This window comes from Zootoca vivipara, chromosome 9, assembly GCF_963506605.1.
Source record: "Zootoca vivipara chromosome 9, rZooViv1.1, whole genome shotgun sequence".
Classification (NCBI taxonomy): domain Eukaryota; kingdom Metazoa; phylum Chordata; class Lepidosauria; order Squamata; family Lacertidae; genus Zootoca; species Zootoca vivipara.
The window spans coordinates 45,038,155-45,054,021 of record NC_083284.1 but is presented as its reverse complement, the minus strand read 5'-3'; the positions used below and the strand labels follow the sequence as shown (position 1 = coordinate 45,054,021).

Below are 15,867 nucleotides of genomic sequence, written 5' to 3'. Positions count from 1 at the left end.
CCTAGATATTGCTACTTAAGGAAATCAATGAATAAAGTTTGAATACTAATCTGGGTTTAAGTCTTGTAGCCAAATTGGACAAGACATGGGTGATGCCCAATCTATTTAAAATTCTTTTAAAGCAGCAGTGCCCTCCCCCCTTATTATTTATTTATTTATTTATTTATACATACCCCACCCATCTGGCTGCGTTTCCCCCACCACTCTGGGCGGCTTCCAGCAAATACCAAAATACATTAAAATATCACAGACCCTGATGTTGGGAAAGATTGAGGGCACTAGGAGAAGGGGACGTCAGAGGACAAGATGGTTGGACAGTGTTCTCGAAGCTACGAACATGAGTTTGACCAAACTGCGGGAGGCAGTGGAAGACAGGAGTGCCTGGCGTGCTATGGTCCATGGGGTCACGAAGAGTCAGACACGACTAAACAACAACAATCACAGATTAAAAACTTCCCTAAACAGGGCTGCCTTTAGGTGTTTTCTAAATGTCAGATAGTTGTTTATCTCCTTGACCTCCGATGGGAGGGCGTTCCACAGGGCGGGCGCCACTACCGAAAAGGCCCTCTGCCTGGTTCCCTGTAGCTTCTTACTAATTAATTGGTGCCACAATGTTGGTAGGATAACCCATCCCACGTGCCATTTCCCCAATTTAATCTCCGCTCCAACAGCTATTTGTTCCATTAGGGGTTGCAGCTTGGGGAGGGGAAGCAATTTATATGGGGGTGGGGAGAGAATGTCCCAGGAAAAAAAATTAAAACCCCTCTCTCAGTGCTTTGTATTAAACCACTCTGGGCAGATCCTGTTAAATATGAGGTAAATTTAGAGAGATGGAAGATCTGTTCACAATCTCTGACTCATTATAATTTGACCAGTGGAAGCATAGGCCAGATTCAGACAATCCTCCAATGTATGGCTAGAGACCATGGTTTGGATGTTCAGCAACCAGCAATGATAAGCCTTGGGGTCACACACTCTCTCATCTTCTTCCTCTGAGCTCACAAGGTGAGAAAATGGCAATCCTCACACAAAAACAGGGGTTCAACTATAGCCGTAAGAAATGCACAAAAGGAACAACAACCACAACAAAAAGCTGGACAGACTGGTGGTTCCAATATGTTTCAGGAAATGTTAAATCAATCAAGGGAAAGTTTTATTTCATGAGCTGAGGTACGAAAAGTCTTACCAAATCAGTTATTTTTACATTATACTCTTTGGTATGGAGCAGGAAGATTTTTCATAGCAAAAGTAAAGGTAAAAGGTAAAGGACCCCTGGATGCTTAAGTCCAGTCATAGGCGACAATGAGGTTGCAGCGCTCATCTCACTTTCAGGCTGAGGAAGCAGGCATTTGAACACAGACAGCTTTCCGGGTCATGTGGCCAGCATGACTAAACTGCTTCTGGCACAACGGAACACTCTGGTGGAAGCCAGAGCACACGGAAACACGGTTTACCTTCCTGCTGCAGTGGTACCTGTTTATCTACTTGCACTTTGATGTGCATTCGAACTGCTAGGTGGGCAGGAGCTAGGACAAAGCAACAAGAGCTCACCACGTCATGGGGATTCGAACCGCCAACCTTCTGATTGGCAAGCCCAAGAGGCTCAGTGGTTTAGACCACAGCGCCACCTGTGTCCCCATAACAAAAGTAACACATTGGGAGCTACCAATCTATCCAGCAATCTGCTTTCTTCACAATTAGAAGTTTGGACAACCATATATTTTACGCATCAGCACCAAATAGGGTTGCCAGACTCAATAGAGGACAGGACTTCTGTGCCTTTAATTGCCCTGCTCTCTTTTGAGTCTGGAAACCTTAAAGAGAAACCAGCAGACCCTTTGCTTGGAAATTAAACAAAGGGTCTGCTGGTTTCTCTTTAAGGTTTCCAGACTCAAAAGAGAGCAGGGCAATTAAAGGCACAGAAGTCCTGTCCTCTGTTGAGTCTGGCAACCCTAGCACCAAACCATGGTTTGAAATCCATGCATAAAGCAAACCATCGCACTCTTCAAGCAATATTGCTTCCATTGCCAAACATGGGAGTAGCGACACACTGAATGTCCCCCATGCTATATCACCTCAGCCTTGCACATGTAGCTGTAATGCATGAAGGCTTCCAAGCAAACTGGAACCCTCTTGGTTCCAGAGAAGCCCTTGCGCATGGAACTGAATGTGCAAAGACTCCATTGTTACTGATGTTTGTGCAGATGCTAAAAGTGGGGCTACTTGGTGCATCCCTATTCCCACGCTGAACAATCCACTCACAGGACTGAACAGCAAATTATCCTTTCCTGTTAGCTAGAAGCAGAAGCTTCCCATTGTTCCCTCTCATAGTTACAGCTTAACTGAGTTTTAATTGAAGTCAACTTTACCCTTGGTATAATGAAATATATAGGAGAACAGCTTGCTCCACTTTTCACTGAAAACTATACCCAAGCTTCTGTTGCTATCTTAGTTTCAAAAGATCTTGTTTGTGGTTCCAGGAATGTTCCCGAGCATGGAGAGCAATTTGGTGTTATTCTCAAAACACTGATATAAGTAATAGTAAAACTATGTTTATAACACATCAATCAAGACTTAAGTTGAAACAAAACTTGTTCCTAAATTGTGACGAGTGATAGATGATGCAACTATTGTTCTGTGCAGTGTTGCTACAGTTCCTTGCTGAGCTTGAAGACTTCTCCCTTGGTACGTTTGTCATGGTGGGGGGGGGGGGGGTTGGCGAGTGGGGAAGGAACAGAAAACATCTGTTAAAATGAACTGTAATGGAAAAAATGCAACTGGCTTCTCCCCTCTCTTCTATTTTAACAGTGGATTACACAAGTTCGCTTTCTATATATAGCAGCCAGAGAGAAGAAAAAATCACATTTTGAACTATCCCAAAGATGCTGTTCAGGAAGTCTTTATTTTGTGTGAATATTAAATTTGATATATCTTCCAAGGAGCTCGAGGTGGTGTACATCAGGCGTTCCCAAACTCCGGCCCTCCAGATGTTTTGGACTACAATTCCCATCATCCCTGACCGCTGGTCCTCTTAGCTAGGGATCATGGGAGTTGTAGGCCAAAACATCTGGAGGGCCGCAGTTTGGAGGTGCCTGGTGTACATGGTCGTTGCTTTCCCCATTTCATCCTCACAACAACCCTGTGAGGTAGGTTAGGTTAAGAGACAGTGATTTGCCCAAGGTCATCCAAAGAGCATCATGGCTGAGTGGGGATTTGAACCCTGGTCTCCCAGGTCACAGTCCAACACTAACCAATATGCCGCACTGGCTCTTGACTACATGTGAAGTGGACCAAAGGGCTGCTTAGACAGCGAGCACTGTCCTTAGAAGATTTATACAAATAATTAAAACTTTTCAAAAGGTTGACTTTTCCAGATTTCAGCATTACAGTGGTACCTCACAAGACGAAAATAATTCGTTTCGCAGGATGCTTCGTCTAGCGAGATTTTCGTCTTGCGGAAACAAATGGCAGACAGCAAAAAGCGGCAAAAAAATCGTCTTGCAAGACGCGGCCATAGAAAGCTTCGTCTTGCGAGGCAACAAAGAATCGCTAGACGCATTCGTCTAGTGAGTTTTTCGTTGCGCGAGGCATTCGTCTTGCGAGGTACCACTGTATTTGCAGCAAGCCACATGCAGTTCAAGTTACAGTTGTACCTTGGATCTTGAACACCTTGCCTCCCAAACAAATCGGTTCCCAAACGATCGAAACCCAGAAGTGAGTGTTCCATTTTTTAAAACGATTTTCAGAAGCCAAATGTCCGGCGCAGCTTCTGATTGGCTACAGGAGCTTCCTGCAGCCAATCAGAAGCCACGCTTCGGTTTCCGAACGTTTTGGAAGTCAAACGGACTTCTGGAACGGATTCTGTTCGACTTCCAAGGTAAGACTGTAGAAGAAGTCGGGTCATCAGTTCAAGCTAGGATGTAACAGGCAACACCCAAGCTACATTTCACGTGCAACAAAGGGCCCCTTCATACCTCCCCCCTCCCACTACAAAAGACCTAGAAAAACTGGAATATTGATCTGTGCCCTTAAGCCCCTTTGTTTAAGCTCCTTGCATTTCTGGATGCCCAATTTGTATTTCTAGACAGAAAGGGTGGTATGGTATTTATGAATATTTTTCATACATGCACTGGTGCTGCTAGGGCTGAACAAGAGGGCATAGGTCCAGGCCCTGAGCTACCCAGAGGCTCCTGCACAGGTGGGCCCTTATCAGACAGGAGACAGGGTGGGCCTGTTTCTTAACCTTTAAAAGAAGGGCTTGTGTTGTTCACAGCGGAATAAGTCTCTCTCTCCGCTCCAGAATCTCTATCACTCCAGAACCCCATCCAGGAAGGGTGACTAGCGGACTTGCCCTACTACCTTGAGCGTCTTCAAAGTGATGTGATGCCAAATTGTATCATGTCACTCTGAGCACCTAGGAAGTTTAGGAACTGACAGAGGGAGAAGGCATAGAGGGACTTGTGCTGCTGTGAGTGATTTAAATTAAAAACAACGCCAGCAGTAGAACCCTCAGTCACCTTGTCCATTTAAGTTAAGAGGTAAGTGGAAGGATGGGGAGGGAGAGCAGAGTGATCATAAAGATGAGGGCAGAACAGCAGGAATTTGGGGTGGGGGGTGGGGTAGAAGATTACTATCAGGCCTGATCTATGATTTAATATTAGGTTTTTTTCATAGTGATAGGTTTGCAAGGCCAACCTGGGCTTGGATAAAGTGTTCCTTCCTCCTCTGCTTGGTGACAGGCCAAAGAACCATGAATGAATGTATACTGTAATGAGAAAGTAATGTGAGAATTGTCTTTTCCAGTTTATTTCTTGCTCTTCAGAGACAGTTGAATATACTTACATACCGGTGAGAGAGCAGAAAGTCTACTTTCAAGATTTAGAGAAAATGCCAGTGGAGCCTGGTTTATTAGACTGAATGGGGACACTATCTCAACAACCTCAGTCTGCCTGCAGACTTCCCTCACCTGTCTACCTTCATACAATCAGTACCGGTGTGTGTGTGTGTGTGTGTGTGTGAGAGAGAGAGAGAGAGAGAGAGAGACCCTGGTTATCATCTTTCTTCTTCTTAATCTCAGTTTTGCCCTTACAGAATTCCGCAGGGAAGAGGATGGGGACAAGCCTAGAATTGGCTCCACCTGTCATTGGTTCTTGTTCGCATTGCCCTCCCAATGGGTAACAGCTGCCACTACAAAAATGCCACTACTATTTTCCATTCATGGCAATGCCCTTCTAAATTACTTCCAGATTGGACAAAGGAGCAGAGGTGATGCTCTTCAAGTTTGGAGACTAAACTAGAAGATTAAAACAGGATTCTAGATGATCTTGACAGAACAGAGAACGAAATAAAGAAAATGTGTTTTATGCCTTGCTATTTGCTGCTCTGGGCTCCTTTGGAAGGAAGGACAGGATGGGGGCGGGCGGGGGAAAAGGCAATGCAATGCAGCACCGGCAGGGCGGGGAGGCCAATGCAGTTGTAGGCTGCATCAACGAAACTAGAGTACCTACTTCATTAGAACTAATGGTACCACTCTGATTTGGCTATGGTGAGGCCTCACCTGGAGTGCTGTGTCCAGTTACACACTCAACGAGGCAAGTCACTCAATCTTAGTGTAACCTACCTCACAGGGCTGTTGTGAAGATGAAATGGGGAAGGGTAGAAGGACTGTGTATGGCACCTTGGATAAAAGGTGGGATGGAAATACAATAAGTATATGAATACCAAGGGTGTTGATCATAGTGAATTTCCTGCAACATCAGCAGAGTCGACTAGGTTACCTTAGTCAACTTCCAAATTCTATGAGAGTTCAGACACATGCACCCTTAGTGATGTTAAATTCTCTAGAATAATCTTTTGGAGAATAATTTTTTGGAGAATATTCTCTATTAATGAGAATATTAGAGAATTTTCATTTAAAATAGGAGAATATTCATTTTAATACATTGAAAATGAAAGAATGTTAATGCATTGAAAATGATATAATTAGTTAATAAACAGTAGTACCTCGGTTTAAGAACAGCCCTGTTTACGAACTATTCAGTTTACGAACTCCGCAAAACCGGAAATTGTGTCCCGGTTTGCAAACTTTACCTCAGTCTAAGAACGGAAGCGGAATGGTGCCAAGCAAACAGAAAATATACTTGGCTTAGAGGTAAAGAGGCAAATCTCTTGGAGGAAGCACACATGAATTACCAAAAGTTATATATCCACCTTATCTATAAATATGAAAGACAGTTCCCAGAATTGCATCACACCCAAAAACTGGGGAGGGGGGGAATTTTGAGAATATGAAGAGGGTGGGATTATACTGATGGGCAAGGGACTCTGTTGTCAGTGTTAGGACCCGAGCTAAACAAAAACAAAGAACCTGTACTCTGGGACATAGATGAGACTGAGAGCACAACTTGACCAGACACTGGATGTCATCATGGGCAGGTTTAGCGCTTATCCTCAGCTGGGGCCCAGAGCCTGTCTTTCCCGTGTGTTTCTGGAGGCCCAAAATCAAAACATGTGTACTAAACCTAGCAATTGATTTGTTCTAATTGAACCACTGAGCCTCTTGGGCTTGCCGATCAGCAGGTTGGTGGTTCGAATCCCCACGATGGGGTGAGCTCCTGTTGCTCGGTCCCAGCTCCTGCCAACCTAGCAGTTTGAAAGCACGCCAAAAAAAGTGCAAGTAGATAAATAGGTACTGCTACAGCAGGAAGGTAAACGGCGTTTCTGTGCGCTGCTCTGGTTTGTTGTGCCAGGAGCGGTTTAGTCACGCTGGCCACATGACCTGGAAAAACTGTCTGCAGACAAACGCTGGCTCCCTCGGCCTGTAGAGCGAGATGAGCACCGCAACCCCAGAGCCGTCCGCGACTGGACTTGACCGTCAGGGGTCCTTTACCTTTAGGCTCCAATACTTTGGCCACCTCATGAGAAGAGAAGACTCCCTGGAAAAGACCCAGATGTTGGGAAAGATTGAGGGCACTAGGAGAAGGGGATGACAGAGGACGAGATGGCTGGGCAGTGTTCTTGAAGCTACAAACATGAGTTTGACCAAACTGCGGGAGGCAGTGGAAGACAGGAGTGCCTGGCGTGCTATGGTCCATGGGGGTCACGAAGAATTGGACACGACTAAACGACTAAACAACAACAACAACAAAGGACAATCTTCGAAAGGTTTATATCAGTTTAACAACAAAACTTATCTCCCATGAGCTATTTTGTGACATGATGGGCATATGCGGTCCTGTAAATGACAGGCCTGGTACTCTGTACAGAATGTATGCATGCACATGATTCCTGCATGCCCTGCCTCACTGCAAGTGCATTTCCCAGCTTGAAGCCTGATGGAAGCCTGTGCATGGGCTTTTGTTTGCACTGGACAGGCACATTAAAATTTCGCAACCATCTGTGCAATTCAAACTTAAATGTAAAGCATTTTTCACATGCAGGGTTTTGTATGTCCAATACAACCGTCTTTCTCTTCAGAGAAGGCAAATACCTCAAAAAGGGAGTTAAGCTATGTAAAGTTCAAATGCATCTGACACTATATGAATAACACAACAGATGAGGATTGATTCAGTAATCTTAGCTGTAAAATGAAACTGCTTAGATGTTTCTTTGGTAGCAATCCAATGAAAGACTTAGCAAATCTTTGATGTCCATTTGTTTAATCGTAGGGCAAATAATGGATGAAGTTTGAAACTGTACAGCCCATTTCCCATGAATGTTGCCTGCTGAAAGGCTGAACTGAAAAGCAGGTACTTGTCTCTGGGTGCAGGTAAAACTGATATCAATTTAGCACAATTCACTTGTGATGTACCAGTCTGGCACTGCAAATGCAAGTACAGTAGAATCTCGGTTTTCAAATGTAATCCGTTCCGGAAGACCATTCGACTTCCGAAACATTCAAAAACAGAGGATCAAAGGCCTGTCGTCAAAGTCTATGGTGAAAATTGAGAAATGCGCCTTGGAAGCTGTTCAACTTCCAAGGCACATTTGAAAACGGAAGCATTCACTTCCTGGTTTTTGGCGTTCAGCTTCCTAAACTTTCGGCAGCCGAGACGTTCGAAAACCGAGGTTCCACTGTACATCTTTAAAGTACAGTCATTTAAAAACAAAAATGAGCAAATATTTGTTATTGTTCTGCTTATCCTATTCAGCTTTCTACAGTCTACAAGACACTTCCCAAAATGTGCATACCGTATTTTTCTGTGTATAAGACGACCCCTATTCTTTGAGCCGAAAATTGAGAAATAAAGATTTTAAACATTCTGTGTATAAGACAACCCCCAATTTTAAACTTAAAAAAATTAGGGGAGAAATATAGTCTTATATACCGAAAAATACAGTACATTTATTAATTCCAAAAATGATCTAGAATATTCAATACTTTTAAAGATCACCCAGCCCCATATGCTTGAGACTTTCCTCTGAGGCTCTGCTCTGCATGGCTCCACTATCTGGGTGGCAATGCAGGACAAGGTCTTCTCTACTGGGGCAATAATAATATTGTAGTCCTCTCCATAAAAGCAGTATATAAACATAAGAATCCAAACATCCAAACTTTCCGATCAGACATCTGAATGGCACACTCATCACTGGGTAGGGGATTACCCATGCTGCTTTCACTTTTCCAGTTGCTGCTGGTGCGACTCTCTCCACACATTAGATGTAATATGCATTTTTATGTGGTTGCACTTTTAGATTTTCCAACACCACAATGAACAAGCTATCCATCAAGCCATTCAGCATATTGGCTGCTGAAATGTATAATCTTGTGATAAATATGCCAATTCAATAATTGAGCATTGCATTTACTAAAAACTCTAAATCAAACTTCACTGGTAGATGCAAGTCTGCGTAGACCTTCAGTTTCCATATGTAATGATTTTAGAACTAGCCATTTATTTTGCATTAGAAAACCAAACTGAAAGTTTTATTTCTTGATTTAAATAAAAGCAACAGCCGCAAGATAATATTTCATGTTAGTTTCCACAACAGTGGCTACCAATATTTCCTGTTTCTCACAGTAACTTTCTGGCAACCAGGTCATATGGGACTGCAATGCATTTCTAGGTGGATTAGATCCAGACTAAATTAGTTATGCTTTAGTCATGGGCTAATTTAAGATCCCATTATTCCAATGGAACTAAAGTGTGGCTAGGCTGCAATCCTATACAAACATGGGGGAGTAAGTTCAACTGAACTCAAAAGGGCTTACTTCTGAGTAGACTTTTATAGGACTGTACCATTGCATCGGAATGCAACTCAATGTACATTTGTTTTAATGGTCTCTTCATCTAACAACCACTCTCATAATAATTGAGGTATTGATAAGTCACTGGACTAAATAAATCCTCTCTTATCTTTCACACTAAGCCAACTCCAGCCACTAAAAAAACACACCCCTGAGTTATTAAAACTTACATGCAATCACACACACACACACACACACACACACACACACACAAAGAGGACACTTTCTTAGTAATTCCGTGCTTAGGATCAATTGCCAATGACTCAGAAAAACTTTTAGACAAGTTTCTTGAGGTCAAGAGATTTGCCAAAAGATAAAGGTTTCCTTATGAAGTACATTACAGACACTATCAGTTACTTGTCCTACTCATTTCATGGTTAGCATCTGTCTAGTTAATCACAGGCTCTTTCATCTGCCCAGAGGCAATCAGCGAAGACCAAACGCCAGTTAAGACACACAGCACAATTCCCCTCCCCATCTCCCCATCCATAAATCATGTAGCAGTGTGTGTGTGTGTGTGTGTGTGTGTGTGTGTGTGTGTGTGCTCTTCAGCATTCTTTGTTAGATGATAGTACCGCAACCATTCCCAAAATGTCCATAAGAGAGACCCCCCCACTCAATACTACAGTTTAATTTGCTTCTTAGTTTAAACCACACCATGGTCTAGCTAGCACTACACACAAAATATATGTTGCTTCATCCATACGCCTTCTAAATTAAAACACACACACCCCCATTCCTATATTTAGAGTGGGGTTTTTCATATTCCTTCATCTAATACAGTTATGAACGTTCCCAAACCAGACACTGGCTTCTTTTTGAAAACCAATGTATCTCTTTGCTTTCCAAGTTTCTGTAAACACATCATTATATTTAAAAAAGGAGGGTGGGTGGGGGAGTCAAGTTTTACTTTCCCCAGCATTCTTCTTAATTAGGTGCCTTCTGCCAGGAAACTTTCACGTACTTTGTGTCCAGTTCGGCCTTTTAAACAAATGTCTACAGCAGTCAGCGAGATGGACAGATAGAAAGGAAGAAGGAACTCATAGGGGCAGCTGCTCTGCAATTCACAAAGCTATTGCAAGAGTACCACCAACACCAATTTCTCTCAACTCTCAGTTTGAGAGACCCGACAAAAACAAAGCAACAACGTACACATGTTGACATTGCCAAAAGGAGCCTGCATCACTTTCGTGAGTTTGCCAATGACTGTTGCACTTTGAGAAAAAGCATGAGAGAAAAAATCCTTCAGTTTATGGGCCACTTACTTGACAAAACACTTCTGTGCTATTTGTTAAATCACAGGATGGTTTGGAAGATTGGCCTCCATTCAAAACTGCACATATCCCTTTTTTGTGTTTTGGATTTTACTATCCTCACTGAAACTTTTAAACTTGTTTATGCTGGAAAGTATGCTTACGCTGACCTTTTCTCATTTCCCCAGCGGTACTTTTGCTTTAAAATGAAAAGAATAACCTTCCTTAAAAGTGCAGAAAGAAAAAGTTGCATTCCCTCCCCCAACAAAAAAACGAAACAAAACCCCTGCCTATGTGTGAGAAATCACACATGCACCTAGGCTGAAACAGCTGCTGCCGCCCTGGCATCCCCGAAAAAACTAAAGTGATGCCAAAGACTGCAAATAAAGCAGGGCTGCCAAAGCATGTCTCCAATTACAGAAAGATTAACTAATACAGGAAGATGCACAGAAAGAATCGGTCCAGAGAAGAGCCCAGTGCAACTAGCTAACATATACGATCACATTACACGATTCTGCGTATGTAACTGCATTAAATCAGCCATCCTACAGCTTCCCTGCTCAGCATACTTACTTACCTGAATCACAAAAGGCACACACAGAACTGCTACACAGAAACCCTCTCATCTTACCTTTCCTGCGTCTAGTTCACACCAGCGTGCAACGTCTCTCCATGAAGCGGCAAGGCAGACCAGCTGCAGCAGTAATACCAGCACTTTGGGAACTGAAGTGGAGTTGAGCAGGTACTCAATGATATATACAGATTAGTCAGAGGAGAGAACACCAACTTCATGACTCAGTGATTCTTCACTAAAGCTTTCTAGCTCTTGCAGCTTCACAATAAGAGTCCCTCCAAGTTCCCGGGGAATCCAAGCAGTCAGTTGCTAAAAAGCAATGTTTGAAAGTGGGGGTGGACAAGGGAGAATACTGCCATGGTCTTTCATTTCTTCTGTGCTCCTCTCCCTTAGCCACAGTCTGCTAAAGCTCTCTCAGGGTTGCCTTAGAGGAAGGCAGGATTTTGGAATGTTTTAAACGTCTCCATGAGGGGCTCCTGTCCAGATAGTAGCAGGCTGCTTTAGCAACAGCCTCTTTTCCACGGTGCCTTTGTGTCTGTTTCCATTACAAATTACAGAGAAATCTCCAATAAATCAAGCATGAGAAAGAAACAGCCTGGGCTTTGTGGTGTTATTAGTGCGTTTTAGAATGGCAGTGCCTGAAAGAGTTTTGCCACAGGTTCTCACAGTGGCACGGGATGAAGATTACATTTTCTTAGGTGTCACAATACTTTTTTTTTTCAAGAGGAGAGAGTGGCAGAAAGGAAATGTATGGCATTAGTTTAATGTATATGGGAATTGCTGCTTTGCTTTCCAGAGAAAGACTGTATTGCCTTTTTGACCTTGTACACCCACTTAGGTTCCCCCCCTCAATATTAAGCAGTTTATAAATGCTTTTAAATAAATATATAGTGCTGCAGTCAAGCCATTATTAAATAAGATCTATGCATACTTGCTAAGAAGCCAGTCACAGTGAGTACTATGGGACTCTCACAGAGAAGAGGCCAAAGGTAGATCTCAATCTACTGACAGATCTCAGGATGCTTTGGAATAGATTTATGATTTATTTATTTCCTTTTTAAAGCATCAGCAGTAACAAAAGGGTGCCCCAACTTTCCCTTTCAGCTTGGGAGAAAAGTGAATGCTTTGGCCCTGAAGTGTTGGGTGCACGGTCAAATGATGTCAGTTTACCCAAATCCAGTCCCCCAATATTACCAGCTGTCTGTTGGAACCCAGTGTCTGCAGAAACCGCACAGGAAACATTCTAGTGACATACAGCGATGAGCCATAACCACAGATATCTTTCTGTAAAGAGCACAGAAGAACACAGAAGATGTCCTGTCCAGGGCCTGAAGCCGTATCATAAAAGCATCGCGGTCAATAACACTAAATGACATGTTTTGTCATCAGTCTCTGGAAAAGAGATTGGCCAGGAAAAGAGACAGTCTAACTTGCTCCTGTGGCTTAACAGCTTGATATGCCAAACTCGGCAGATGAAGCTTTTCATAGCAAGGAGATAAACAATATCATCTGACAATATCCTCCACATCAAGCTGCTGCTAAAGGAACAGCCAAAGGTGTTCACTGAAAAACTGGTGATCTTATTCTAGAAGCAGCAATACTTTTTCATTCATTGGTCTCTGGCAGAGCACTGTCAGCCGAAATGAAAATTTCAGTCTCAGTAAAGAAAGTAGGCAACACCCAAGTTATACCTGAAGCATTAAAGCAGCTGCCTTTTCAACCTCCTTCCCTAAAAAGAGATCAGAAGCTACCTGTAACTGACTGCTCAGAGACTGAATGTACTGTATGTATATATTTTTTAAAAGCAGTTAAATGTTATCTTAAAAGGGGCAACAACAGCATGATACAGAACATTCTAATCCAAAATTGCTGTACAGTATACCCTGGAATCAAGATAAACGTAAAAAGTATCTTCATCATTTGCTGCGTAGTAAATAGGTACTGATTGTAAGTATTACAAAAGACAGAAATGAAAATTCCTTCGTAAAATCAGAAGGGCATTGCTGCTTGCCATCACATTACAAAATCCATTAAACCACACAGTTTCTGATGCAGTGTGCCTTCTTCAACAAAGGTCAAGTAGGATTACAGGGCACAATTTAGTTGGGCTCAGCTGGTTTCCTGGCACCATGGATACCAATGTGATGCCATAGTTACAACTGGGTTAAGTTCAATTCCAAGTGTCAACTATTTGCCATCATCAAATGGTTTAAACTATGTGATGTTATGTGAGATAACATCACTGATCCTAAGGGTGTAAATACACCTGGGTTTTTTTATTGCCTTTATTATTCTCAGACTAGTTTTATGATGCTCTCTGTTCTTTTATTTTCAAACTGATTATACATAATAAAACTGAAGCTCTCCAATAAAGTCACTGGCATTACCAGCTTCAGAGAAAGTCATGATATTAAACCAACTTCAAAATGTGGCTCGTTCTGAACCTGGCAACCAGTTTTGCATTGCAGACAAAACTGGAAATGATTTAATTAGAAATAGCAGGCATAAAGAACCTTCGATTGGCCAGATGTTGTTGTTGTACAACTCCCAACAACCCCAGCCAAAACAAGACCAAAACTCATGGGAACTGGAATCAAACAACATCTGGAGGACAACGGGTTCCCCATCCCTAAATTATAGGCTTCCTGGTTTGGTTGCTTATGCTGTGAAGGGAGAAGCAAAGGTTTGTGAGTGTGAATATTCATACCAGATATTTCGCATTCATATATCATATTTTAAGTCAATATCTGATAATCAGGACTGCAGGACCCTAAGTATTTTTAAGATTTCAATTGAGTTTTGTTATTTGCATCCCAGAGCAGAGTCACCTGATCCACATCTCCTTGGGCAGATGTTTATGGAATCAGACCCACTCTAGAATACGAATCTCACCCAATTTTCATTTTATTTAATTGGAAATAAATGCAAATTTTATTAAAAGACACAAAAAATCTTGTATCATACTAAAAACATTACAGCTAAAGAAGTTTACAAAAATAATACTACTAGAAACATTCTTTGGAGCTTTAACAAGAGTATTGGAAAGGCATTTATATATTACAGAAATAATCCCGGAAAGCTGCTCCATCATTGACCTTTCCAAAGTGATACAATTATCTATAGTAGAGGGATGCAAAGCTACTTTTGAAATTAAAAATGATTCAGGAATCTAGAGTTGTGAATAGTCCACATAACAGATGAAGCGATGCTCTAGCTAAAAATAATAATTGCATTCACTTTGGCATTATTCATAATGGCTAAAATAGTCATGTAGCTGTCCTTTCAAGTAGTCCTCACAATGCAACCCAGGAAGAAGTTATTTACAGAGGTAGAAAGTGTGTTTCAAGTGGTGGAAAGCCATTTTTTATGCTTTAAAATTGCCAGCTTGTAGATTATAGCCAGACACAGTGTTGCCAACCTACATTTTCTGACTGCATGTGGGGTGTGTGTGTGATGGGTGGCAAACTTGATCACAAATAGTACAAGAGTGATAAAACTAGGGCTGTTACTTTCATTATGTTGTGGCCATGAAAATGAGGAACACTGGCTATACTAACACAGCTTTTAAAAAGAATTTGTAATCCACACTGTGGAATGATTTCCCTGTGGAAATCAGGTGGGCTCTGACTGCGGGACTTTTCCACTGATGACTGAAAGCTTATCTGCTTACCTAGGAATTCCCCTGACTTGTTATCAGCATTCCTGGTTACTGAGATTGGCATTTTAACTTTGTTTTATTGAGGTAGTTTTATTGTGGTATTTGTTGTTGTTTTGTTGGTGAATCACCTCAGTATTTCTTTTCAAAATGAAAGGAGATGTAGAAGATTTTTAGCAAACTAAAAAATAAAAGAGAGCCACACATAGGTAAAATATTCTTGCAGGAACACCTCGAAGCTATGAGCCCAAGTGGACAGTTGATACCAGTGATGGACATTCCTATTCTGACTGGCCTCTTATTTCCTTGTTTTGATCTCACAGTTCTGCTTTTATAGAAAAAGAATGAAGGGGGTGAAGGTCAAAAATAATGTGGCAATGAAGATTCTTTAAAGAAGTTCATTCAAGGAGTTATTTTTTGTTGTTTGTTCCAAGAACCATACTGGAAATATTTGCCGTCATATATTAAGTACAAGGGCACAGAAAGTTTCTGAAAGCTGACATTCTGAACTACCTAAAAAACTAGGGCTTTCATGGTAGGTCCATCAGCTACCAGTTACTCACTCCAGATTCTTTGTATGCCTGGTTTTAATAACACTATTAATTAGTATTATTTATAATTTTATATCACCATCAGTGTGCCTGGCACTTTAAAGGTTCTTGTCCTGAGAGGGTTACAATCTATGGGCCTTTCCTCACCATTTAGTTGGTGTTTCATCCAACGTTTTAAAGAGTGAATTTAGCTCACACTCACTATTATTACAGAATGGCTGTGGGGTTTTTCCTTTCCACACAAATGGTAGATGGTTCCTGAATGGAGAAAAGTTCCAAGGCTGCAACCACACTCCTATTGCAACCTTGTGTTACTCCAGGTAGGCCATGTTTGAATTTTGAGTATCTGCATGAGGACAGCTCTTTCACAGCATTTTTTTTTGGGGGGGGAGGGGGTATTTAATTCCTAGTATTTCGTGGGAGAATAGGAGATCAGAAGAGGAATCGTGTGTTTGCCTGAGCTATGGCCAACTTGGTTACTGTGATGACATTTTGCCTGTAGATAACAATCGCTAGGATGGGCAGTACTTTGACACAGTACCATGACCTCTGTCTGCCACATCTCTGCTCTGAAATGTGCTTGCAAA

At 42.0% G+C, this 15,867-nt stretch overlaps 1 protein-coding gene across 3 annotated transcripts in view; it reads right to left on the bottom strand.

Moving 5' to 3' along the window:
* PALLD (palladin, cytoskeletal associated protein) overlaps positions 1-15,867 on the bottom strand; it is a 158,012-nt gene that overhangs the window by 57,166 nt on the left and 84,979 nt on the right. Inside the window, exon 1 of one of the 3 annotated variants that reach the window (XM_060278691.1) lies at positions 11,132-13,997. The exons of the other annotated variants lie outside the window; for them this stretch is intronic. The gene's annotated coding sequence lies outside the window, so the exon portion shown is untranslated. Of the gene's footprint in view, positions 1-11,131; positions 13,998-15,867 lie in introns of those variants that run through there. 3 annotated transcript variants of the gene reach the window in all.